At 35.6% G+C, this 12800-nt stretch overlaps 1 protein-coding gene across 13 annotated transcripts in view; it reads right to left on the bottom strand.

The window, feature by feature from the left end:
- LOC110103712 overlaps positions 1 to 12800 on the bottom strand; it is a 146202-nt gene that overhangs the window by 94846 nt on the left and 38556 nt on the right. The window lies entirely within an intron of this gene.

Here is a 12800-nt window from a genome sequence, read left to right as displayed (position 1 = left end):
AAATTATCAATCCAAATATTCTTTTATGCTAAAGAATACAAAATACTTATTTTTCAAAGTATATGCAGGTGATCTTCTAAAAATTAGAAACACCACTTTCTTAAACATACTAAGACTCAAAAGTCAAGAAAAAAACTTTTGTGGCTGCACACTCCTATAAATTGAGCCAGAAAGCTTAAAGTCTTTCAACAGCTTGAAGCTTAAGGTTCGAAATGGTGTAAGAGGTCGGATCCAACAAGCCAAAATATGACCGAATCGCTGGCAGCTCCGTCTACTCAACAAGCCATAAGAAGGGCCGTAGTAGCAGAACCCCCACTTCGTCAACCCGTCAATAGGGACTGTAGCAAGCACGAAAGCAAATTTGGCTCGACCAGTTCAAGTGATCGTAGTGTATAAAATTCTCCCAAATGACTGGAGAATCAATGTTCCAACGGGAAGGAGAAATCTCGAGCAACTACCAAATGCTCGTAGGCTCCAAAGTTTTCAACCACCAAGGAGAACTCCAAATTTACCAACTTCAATGAAATCAGCATTGGGAAGCGCAATTCCCATAGCTCAAGTCTGAAGCATGAATGCTTGTAAGAGGTCGAATCCAACAAGCCCAAATATGGCCGGATCGCTGGCAATTTCATCTACTCAACAAGCCATAAGAAATGCCATAGTAAGGAACCCCCATCTCAGCAACTAGAGGACGAAGAGCTATCAAATCCTAACTCTCCCGATCTGATGAACTCAAGTGACTCAAACTAAAGCCTTCTTAAGTGGTTAAGGATTAAGATACTAATTACATTTGGTACTATAAACTGAATCTAAAACCTGTAAATCCTTCAACAAATCCATAAAGCACAAAGCGATGATCAAAGGAACTCTTTTTCAACAAGTCCGTCAAAGCACAAAGCAAAGAACCGAAAAAAAAAATCATCCCCTAAGTTCAAACAAAGCTTGAGGCTGAACTGAGAGGATTTCATCATCAACAAGTTAGCTCTACACAAAACTCTGGACCGATGACTTCTTGGCACCGACCTAATACGAACCTAAAGTGTTTTAGGTCACTGGCATCTACCCCTTCATCAAGCCCGCCAAAGCTAGAAGCAAAAGGGTAGAAGGCCTACAAATCTTCTGACAAATCAGTAAAGACGAATCAGATTAACCCTTCACCAAGTCCGCAGCACAAAGCGCAGAAAGGAATCAAAATCCCAGAACTCAAGCTAAAGCTGTAGAATGAGCACCCTGGATGACATCTACAAATGTCCCTAAAGACTGGGGGGCATTTTAAATATTTATATGGGTCAACATCGAGCTGCATGTCGAGATCCCCAAATAAATATTTAAAATTTTGCCAAGATACAACCCGATGATGAAAGAATGTCAAACAGATACAAAAATGCTAAAAAACCAAGGAAGCAGTGGTGCAAAGGAAGAGCTTAAAGTAATGATGCTACCCACTACTGTCAATCTATTGAGTGATGCTCAAGATACTTAAGTACAAAATGCTTTTAAAGATCTATAAAGACAAAGAGATGAACTCTTGCAGATTTACATAATGAAAATCTTAGTGTGACATCCAAGCAAATTTTTGGAGATCCACTAAACGAAAATCTTCAGTGTGACATCCAAGCAAACTTTTGGAGATCCACAAAAGGAAGACCTCTATGTGACATTTAGAGAAAATACCTAAAGATCCATAGAGTCAATCAGCATACAACAAACGTGATTCGTTCTGAACGCGAACCACATTTGTTGGGGGGCATTTGTTGATATTTGTGTGTTATCTAGAAGATACAAAAGAAATGAGGTTTAAACAATTACATACCTGCAATGATCATCCCGTAAATCCCTCCAAGGTCCCGCCGCTGCTACAGTGCTACCTTGTATAGGTCGGCACCGAAACAATCATCTCCCGCGTTTTATGCTCAAATCTCGCACTCGGTCTCTGTCCCACTCTCGTCAATAAATACCAAACTTATCCAAGCCTTTCGGGCTGCTCTTCCCCATCGCAAGACTCTCGCCTCTCCCACTGCATACCCGAGCTCTTCTACCCGATCCCCCTAGCAACCTCCGACCTCCTTTCTCAATCTTTCGGTCCGGTAAGAGAGAGATAGAGACAGAGAGAGAGGGAGGAGTTCCCTTACCTAGTCGTGACCTCCCAAATCTAACGCCAAATCCTCCTCCAACGGAACACTTCCGGTCTCCTACCCGAGCCAACGTCTTCAGCGGCCTTCCCTTCCTGTTTGATCGGAACAAACGACGGGAGCTAGTCGTCAGTGAAGGTAACTGGCTACCTTTCACGTGCTTCCTCAGCCCTATCCCGTGAATAGTTATATTAATATTTAATTATTAGTTAATTATATATTAATTATAATTAATTAAACCAAATTCATTCTAATTAATTATTATTTTTATTAAATATTTATAATTAATAAAAAATCCTTCTATTACCTCGATGTGCGTATCGAGCCGGCAAACTGCCCATACAAGCTTTTCTGTAGCGTAGTGGGAACGGAACCCGGTGCGACACCTACGACGAGGAAAGTGAGCGACCCGGTGCGGCGCCTCCAAAATCCTGTTCTCGACGTTCGTGTCGAGCCGACAAACCGCTCACACGCTTTTCTCTAGCGTTGCGGGATGGGAACCCGGTGCGGCGCCTACGATAAGACCGGGATATTCATAAGTAACCGTTTGCGGGCAAACAACTTCTCTCTTGCAACAGGTACCGAAGACCCATACACACCTTTCTCAGGCGTGGTGGGGACAAAGAAATTTCATGGTCGCGGTGTCTTCGTACGAGGGCACCTACTGTACACGCTTTTTTCTAGTGTGGCGGGAGGCCCAGTTTTTCGTAGTTTTTCCCTAAACAGGGGAGACGCCTCTCGGCTACCAAAATTTCGGGAGAATATACGACCGCACTTGGACCTGTTTGAACTCAAAAAGAACAAGAATATGGACTCAAATGAGCATGAACAGCGGACTTGAAGGCTTATGCTTGAACAAAAACTCAAACAATTAACAAAAGATTAAAACCAAATAAAATAAATTCAAACTTGAACCGGGAATGAATATCAAATGACCAAATAAAATCCGCTAAACATATGTAAGAAGGTTATGGTGGAGGCAGTGGCATGTGGAGACATGCAACAAATGAGATATCAAATTAAAAGTTGAAGTGTGGCCCTTCCACGGTCAATGCAAGTCATTATGCAAACTATGATCTACTCCAAAGGAAGTTGAAAGATTTGCAATGCTAACATGACTCAAGCAATAGAATTGCAAGGCTGGTGAGTATGAAGAAATGTAATAGTGCTAATGCCATCTACAAGCAAATGCCGCCTTTGTACAATCAATACCATTTGATTGAAAGTGAATACACCAGCTCCCAACAAGCAGTAGATGATATGCATCAAATACAAATATCTATGAGTCATTATAGAAGATCTGTCATGCACTCGATATGTCATCTACAAGGAAAATACAAAATAGAACTGCAACAAGTGCAAACTCCTATAAGCTACCGTAGGAAATCCTTTACACATCCAAAGTATTGCCTAAAAGAAAAATACATAATAACTACAATAAATACAAATGCCCGTGGCCGGCACTAGAAGATTTGTATTTTAAATATTCCACGTGTGACTCAAGCAATAACTACGAACAAAGATATCATATGTCATCAACTACCTACAAACAAAAGCAGGAGATTAGTTTGTGCACTACATTCTACTTGCATAAATTATACAAGTAGTGCACGACAGTCTACCTGTACAAAGAAGCAAATAATTAATCCAGAAGCTGCTACAAAATGCCACCGGATCTGCAACATCCATACAAGCAGATAAAAGGCGTTTATAAATATTCCAAGAATGCCCCCGTACATGCACTGTAGTTTGAATACACATAGGTATACTGAAAGGGGTTATGCAATCATAAACCCACATGGACCCCATCGAGCGTGTTATTGATACACACGTGACGTCTAGGGATGCTGCGCAGGTCAAAAAAATTGAACCCGATCCTCCAAAATAAATATGAGTTGACAAGGTTCAGTAAATAATTATAAAATGCCCCCAAACACCAGCATGGGCCCCGTCGAGCATGTTATTGGTACACACGTGACGCCTAGGGATGCTGCGCGGGTCAACAAGTGAATTCAGGTTCGAACCTGATCCTTTTATACGGATCAATAGAAGTTGACAGGATTTGAACCATTAAACAAATATACAATTGCAGCGACCGATATATTTGGTTTAATATATTCATACTACGCCTTAAATGCCTATAATCAAGAGAATTTACTAATAAGGGCATAAAGCCTACGAAACCGGATCCCCTATCCGTAAGTTAATAGGGTCGACAAGGTTTAGTCAATGAATGACCCCACACCCCGAAGATGGCCGTATTGAATGCAGATCTCAACCGGAGGGGTTAATTTCAAGTTTTTCAAAATGTTCTCAAATATCAACAAAATTCAAATATTTTTCAAGTGACCTCAAAGTCACCTCGATGATGGCCGTATTGAATGAAAATATCAACCGAAGGAGTTTACAATTGATTTCAAAATGCCACTCAAATACCTATGAAATTCAATGCTCCAAAGTCCAAAATCCCAAATACCCACAAGATCCAAACTCCTAAAAAATCCAGAAATCCAAAAAAAATATTCAAAATTTAAAATTCAATCATCGACCACTTAAAGCAAAAAAACATCCACCCTCCGCAATAGTTTGCCGAGGTGGACAAATTAAAATTTATTTCAGCTCACATAGAGCTAATGCCTAGTCAAAAATATTACTAGGATTCATTCTCAAACAATCTCCTGCTAGTAAGGATGTCGTACATGTTTTCTAACCGGTGGTTTTGCCGCCAAATGGCACCGCAGGATAAACGGTTATGACCCGGGGCCCTCTGAACTGAGTGGTTTTGCCGCCAAATGGCACCACGAAATACTGGTTATAGCTAGAGTCAATACGTTCCTTAATGGAATTAAATCCTTGAGATATGAATCAATAGGGTATGATCGATAGGGCACAAAGCCATATATTAGCTAAGATGGATTCAAGTTTGTCCCCTTAGACAAATATTCACCCCAGGTCTACAAAATCCCCTTGGATGAAGCAATCCATAGCTGCCGACAATGATCCTTCTGTCAGGTTGGGTCGACTACCTCCTCTGACTAAGTAGACCAGGGACGACGATGGCCCGGGACGACGTAACCATGGGATCTTGATCGGGCTCATCATCCATTCCCCCACCATCCACTTTAAGTGCAAGATGGTGAAAATTTCTATTTTAAATACCAAACCTTCAAATTCCGAAACTTTTCCAAATCTTCAAATTTCCAAATTCTGATTGCCCATTGTTGCTACTGTATGCTAGATACCATGTATCTCTACATATCTGATTGACGACTAGCCTTAATCGAAAGTTCTCTCTCATTATCAGGAGGGGTAATTAACTATAGGGGCTTACGCCTATAGGAAACTAAAACTCAGATCATAAAGTCCTTACAAAATGAGGGTGAAATCTCTGGGTAGTGTCTTATCTACAAACCCATCTACCTTCGAAAATTTACCCCGGAACTTAATCTGTTAAAACTCCCTAGCCAAAGAAAAAGTAACACGCGGACGGAGGCCGAGGCTGAATTTTTGGAGCCCACAAATACTCTTAAACATAACCCCTTTTGAGTTTTGTCTTGCCCAAACAAGTCAAATTTTGTCACAACCCAATCCAATATTGCACACAGATATATGTCATACCATGTTAGATGGTGGCAAAACAAATACGAAACCGCATAGACCAAGATCTTTTATTTCAAAAAAATATGAGATTTTTTTTAATAACAGACCCATGAGCTTCTAATTTTTTCACAATACATAAATTTACTCATCCACAAAATTTCCTTTCTTTCTATTTATACGCAAAAATATATTTTGCAGATTCTTGCTATCACAGTTTGCTATCACAGTCTCCGACAAAAGACAAACACAAGGCAAGAAATACAGAAATGCCAAACTACTAAAAAATTTAAAGAAAAAAAATAGAAATCAGTACTTTTACTGTCACGACCCGGCTCGGCTAGCCCGATAAAAACGGGGCGGGAACAGTCGGTCATACGGATGAGCATAATTAAACATAAACAATTTCATTAAAGACTTCAATATCAATACATAAACATCATCCAACATTAAATGAAAGAGCCACTAAACAATATCAATTAGAAGAGTTCCAAACATTTTTCTTCTCACACAACTACTAAAATATTATACCACAATTACATAAACTCCAAATCACTATTCATTACATATGTATAAACTCAAACTCACAAACTACACAGGGACAGAACAAAGACTAAAACAGAAAAACATAAAAGATAACCTTTCTTTCTGAGGCCCCCTACGACGATATATGTACGTTCGTCGTGCAGCCATCACTTATCTCCTTAAAAAAAATTTAAAAGGTGGGATGAGCCAACACTCAGCAGATAATTCATACCTCAGTTAATTTCATAAGATGCATAACAAAAACTTTTATAATTGAAATCATTTCATATCATTTTGCAAATCATAACATTTGAATTTCCATTCTTACTTTCATTTTTTCCTTTCCTTAATATTTCGTTCTTTCATTCTTTCCTTTCATCATTTTCATATGCAATGTAAATACAAAAATGCTTATGTTAAATGTATACACCCAGCCCGGAAGTACCAGTGTACGTACTGATCAGGTACGCAGTCAAATTTTTACAATTTCCTTTATCAATTGGCTCCGTAGAACCCCATTACCATTTGGCTTTTGCAAGCCCCTTTACCATTACAATTTTGGCACTTCTGGATCAACATGCACATGAAATTATTATTCAATTTAAATCTTTCAATTATGCTCAATTGTCTTTCATAAGCTTAATAAATTTTTATGCTTAAGTGTTCTTCATATGCTTTAAATGCTTTTCAAATAATGCATAAAATAGAAACATGAAATTATAAGATATTCTTTCAATCATTTAATATAAAACATTTAACAATAAAATAATTGCATAAAATTTCATTTCAAGCATAAATAAATTTTGCACTTATAAATTTAAATGAGGTATGAACACCTACCTCTCTTAAGCACGGTATGTCGCTTCGATAAAGTTCTTTCACCTTACACCTTAACGATCACCACCTAAGAAAAATTACAAAAGAGACATGTCACATAATTCAATCTTCATTAAGGCTGAATTCAAGTCCTAAGCCTAAACCCATCATTTTCCCTTAACAATTCTCTACGGCACTTACAAAATTTTAAATTAAATAAACTTAAATTTTCGAATTTAAATAAATCTTAATTTTCAGAAAATTGTAAATCTTCAATTTCATTAAAATATTGCTCTAAAATTAATCCTTAACATATAATTATAATTATAATTATAATTTTTGGACTAAAATAATTATGGAAAATTATAAAAACAAAATTTTTATCAACAATCCAAATTCATGCATTAAAAACATTCCTAATATTCTTAGGAATACTTTTCATAAAAACACCTTTAAGGAATTAAAGTCCAAACAGAACTCCCATCGAACTCCTCAAATAGACAATGTATAAATCATACCACATAACATTAAAGTTACACAATTAAACATAAATTGGGTTATTTACATAATTTTAGAAATTTGCCCTTGGGGCAACAATTTAGCAGTCAAACCCATTAGTTAAAAGCTCACCAATCTAAAATCTTATCTTCAAACAAAATATCGGCATGTGCTTTGATCATTCCTTTGAACTCCTAATTCAAATGTCTGAGAATGCTACACATGTCAAATATTCAAGTTTATTCCTACTTGAAAGGATGGGAGTCGTCACGACTTGAATCAATGAACAAATGACTAATCACAAATCTATCGAGATATTTATATCTAAAGTTCACATTAAACCTTCAAGACTCTTCAGATGAAATGCATTATAAAACATAAAGCTCTCGCTCTTAGCATTACTACAATAACTTACAATGTTAGTAATCAAACACAATCTTCTATTAGCAAGCGAAAAAAGTTGGCATGCTTTAAATGAAAATTATACATGTTATTTAAATACTCTGAAGATGGCTATATTGAAGTTAATCTCAACCGAAGGGGATTCGACCATTTATATGCTTCCAAATTATTACAAAATACAGATATTTTCAAATGACAATCATGTCACCCCGATAATGGCCATGTTGAGAATAAACCTCAACCGAAGAGGTCAATTCTCAAATATTTACCAAACTTCAATGCTCAATGTCTATTAAAATATTAATATTTAAAATTAAGATTTAATCATCTAAACTTAAAGAAAAACTCCACCTTTTATAACCATTTGGGGAGGGCGATGAACTCAAGAATAACTCTAGCTCATAAAGGGCAAATATCAAGTCGAGAATATCACTTAAATTCATTCTCAAATTATTTCATGCCAGTAAGAACATAGCATTTGTCCTCTAACCAATGTCTTGGCAAAATAGCTCCATAAAACTTGTAACTTGGATAAACAGCCCTAAGAGGTAAACGATTGTGACTGTTCCTCTAATCAGTGGTTTGGCCAGACCGCTCCACATAGTAAATGATCATGATCACAACCCTCTGACCTAGTGGCTTGGTCGAATGACTCCACTATCCTACGATCATGACTAAAAGCTTATATATTCCCTAACGGCTAGTTACCATTGAGTAAAAAATTATAGGATATAATGGGTAAGTCACAAAGCTCTATGTTAGCCAAAGTTGACTAAATTCATCCCTTAGATAAACAATCACGCCAAGTCTACATGGTACCCTTGTACGAAACAATTGATGGCTACCAACAAAGATCATTCGGTCAGGTTGGGTTGACTATCTCCTCTGACTAAGTGGACTAGGGACCATGATGACCCAGAACAACACAACCATTGGATCGTTATTGGGTTCATCATCATCCCCCCACTATCTACTTTAAGTGATAGGTGATAAAATTACCAATTTTAAATATCTAGATCTACTACTACTATATGTTAGATACTAAGCATTTATTTAACGACTAGCCTTAATAAACTCTCTCATTATCAACAAAAACTCTCTCATTATCTACTCTTCCTAACTGGGTCTCATTATCGAGAGGGGTAATTAACTATAGGGCTTGCGCTTCTAGGAAATCAGAACTCGGATCTTAAGTCTTCATTAAGAGGGCGAAATCTCTAAGTAGTGTCTTATCTCTATTTAATCTGCCTTTCGAAAATTTTCTTTAGAACATAATTTGTTAAAACTTTCTCCGAACAGGCGAACATACACGAAAAGATCGGGCCCCAAAAGCTCAAATTTTTAGAGCACTGATTCCTAGTGACTCCGTTGGGGATGATTTCTCTTTTTATCTTTGGCAATCATACATTTTCTATAGTAAAAGCAAAGTATAACGAGCTAAATTTTTAAATCATTTTTTAATGAATTTTTTTTTAACAAACTCATTAAAGTTAGCTCAAGAAGGGTTTCCAGATTATTCAAATTACTTGATTATATTATTTTGTTATGTCTAGTCTCTACATTTTGAAAGTGTGGGATAAAGCATCAAATTCTGATTACTAACCCTTATCTTTCATTTGTACATAATGGAACTACAGAACACGTCTTTTATCATTCAGTTAGCGAATACTATCATCAATATTGTAAACTCCAGAGCCACCATCCAATTTGGTAGGTTAAAATTTTTTATAGCTACTACAATGGTTGTTACCATTTGTAATGCCACGGAATCAAATTTGGAAGAATTGTCTATTTATCATTTTAAGAATATGTCAGATCTTCTATAAATCATCAATATAAATAATAACCAACAAAAGCAACTCAAATCATATAAATCAAGATATTAAACTATTTATTCACCCAAAATGTTATTTACAATAACCAACAGATCACTACAATCACTAATATATCATAAGCTCCTGACTACAAAAGAATAAACGAAAATACATAATAAAATCTAAGGAAAACTTGAAGATCTCTAACAATCTCAGTCCAACTGGTCCTGACCTATTTTCTTATCTGAGAGCTCAAAAGCCCAACATTAATCTAAATTCACTAAATTAATCAATGTAAGGACTAAAGAATCAATATGATATGCTCAGTCTAATATAATCAATAACAATCAATATAGTTAATAATCATATATTATGAATAAAAATCAATATGACAAATAATAAAACCAGGGAATTACTACAATGAATCTAAAAATCAATAATTGGTATATAATTCAATAAACCGGTAAAACAAAGGTGCAAAAATTATTCATAAATCACTAAAGGAATATATCTTATCTATTCATATGCATCATATGTTTATGAATTATCAATGCATCCAGTATTGTCAATGATATTAATGTATATATCAATATCATCAGTACTATCAATATATGCATGAAATGTATGATTTAACAAGGCAGGACATCCAACTTTAATGTAGCGTTTTCAACATCTTTTACCCCAACATTCCCAATTTTTCATCAGTCATATCAATTATCACTTATCCAATTAATCAATTATCATTACAGGTGGCTTCATTAAATCAACAAAGAGTCATCACTCTCTGCCCATCAACATAATCGATCATTTGTTACAGGCAACAATCAGCATAAAACCATAAATCATCTTTAAAGGAAAGCTTGTCGGCCCACAGTTCTTGCACAAGGTAATACATTTTAATAGCCAACTCATTTTATAGTGTTAATAACTAACAAGACTTGGCCTGAAATTCAATTTTTCATTTAAAAAATCATTTCAAAAAAATATTTGAATTATTACACCGTTCTTGTATATGGCATGACGACTGAAGGACCTCTTAGAAGGTCAAACCTTACTAAAGCTACTGCACGTAATGCACATATGTCAACATTTTGAGTGCCACCAACCAGAAATACCACTAATAAAAGGTCCCCCATAAGAGAATCTCTAGTTTCGAAAGGTTGTCCCAGTAGGGACCCCAGCCATGAAGAGGGTTGTAGCTAGGAAATAAATTTTTGTGGGGCCTGCCAACACCACTACTCTATCGACTGGGCTATATGTTCCTAGAAGGAATGATGCTAAGACTTTATTATCTGGAGGAAGGACATCAAAATAGCAGAGAAGAAGGATGGATGTTGAGCTACAAGCTCAAAAGTTACTTCATGTTCATCCATCCATACTACCATCAACAGTTACTTCATGTTAAACATGTACATCATCACACTATCATCAATGCTAGCATCAATCATTACCATCATCTTCATGGCAAGTTATCCACAAAAGTCATTTGTCCTTGTTGATCATTCCGTCACTAATAGCATTGTAATCAATGACCTCAATTTGTATGATTTTCATCATCACCTTCCTTCAATGATGCCTACATTGTCATCTCCATCCTGCTTCTCAGGTTAGCCATCTCCCTAATTTGTCCCAGTTGATGTTGTAATCCCCAATAGTGTTGATGTCATCATCCTTCTCCCCATGTGAGTAGTCTTCGCCCTACATCTCTATTGATGCTATAGTTGTTACCGATGTTACAGTAACCATCCTTTTTTATCCAAAATTAGCATTGATCAAGCAATTTCAGTTGCAATCGATGTTGTAATCACAATCAATGCAACAATCACCATTAACTATCAATGTGTCTATCATTGAATAATTACTTAATCACTAATAAATATAATAAATTCCTAATTATTATAATTAATCTACTTCTAAATTGGTCAAATTACAAATAATTAAATGACTAATTCTTACTTAAGCTTAGCATATTCCCCAAATCACTTTTGAGAGCATGTGATTATTATTTTGGCCAACTTATTGTCCGCATTAAGCGTAATATCCTAATCTTTACTTAGCTTACCTAAATAAGCAACTAAACAAGCCCTTAATATAGTTATAGCATTTTATCTGTAAAATCTACTATTTGTCTAATTGCTAGATCACTAATTTAGTTATTTACTGGTTACCAGTTTAGTGATTTATTATATCACCAGAGAGAGATAACGGCTGACCATCTGGATAAATAATCTTACTATAGCTGAATGTGTAGATTTCAATCTCTACAGGAATTATTTATCCTAGACATCCTAGCAAAGATTGCTGGATAGTTGTACTTTCTTCAATATTTTGTAGTTGATTTATTACTGAATTTCTACCCCTTTGCAGGAACTTTTAATTAACATGATATCTGGCTCGAATTAGCTTGTAAAGAAAGAGCAGAGGGAGAGCTTATTTGAAGAAAAAAATTTATCACGAGCAAAATCTATCATATACTTTTAATTTTTTATTTCACATATCAAATATGTAATAGAAGATTTTGGCATTTTATGTTGGTTTTCCATACTTTTTAAATAACTTATAATGCAGTAGCATATTTTGGTTAATCGAGGTATGCATACTTCAGAATATAGTCAAATGAAGTTGTTTAGGGCCAGTTTAAGATTTTTTTTTTTTTTAAGAAATATATTTATTTTGTGCGTTTTTCAACTATTCCTATTTTTTATTTTTAAAAACAAATCAAAATATTTTTTAGAAACATTCAAAACAAAAACAAGGTATTTTGATTTTTTTTAAAGACAATTATCACAACCAGTGATCACCACCGCTAGTGCCCCAACCACCACCACTGCTATCCCAATAGCTACAGCAACCACTACCACCACATAAATCAACCTATTATATATTTAATAAAAACAAAAACAACATTTTTTTTAGAAACATATCAAAATATAAAAAAATTAAAATTAAAACAAAAATTTACAAAAACAAAAGTTATATGAAATGGGTCCTTACTGATTTGGATCATTTATTGCTA

The sequence above is a fragment of the Dendrobium catenatum genome, unplaced genomic scaffold (genome assembly GCF_001605985.2).
Source record: "Dendrobium catenatum unplaced genomic scaffold, ASM160598v2 fragScaff_scaffold_390, whole genome shotgun sequence".
Lineage (NCBI taxonomy): Eukaryota > Viridiplantae > Streptophyta > Magnoliopsida > Asparagales > Orchidaceae > Dendrobium > Dendrobium catenatum.
Note: the sequence above shows the minus strand (reverse complement) of the source record. Positions and strands in the feature narration are given on the sequence as shown.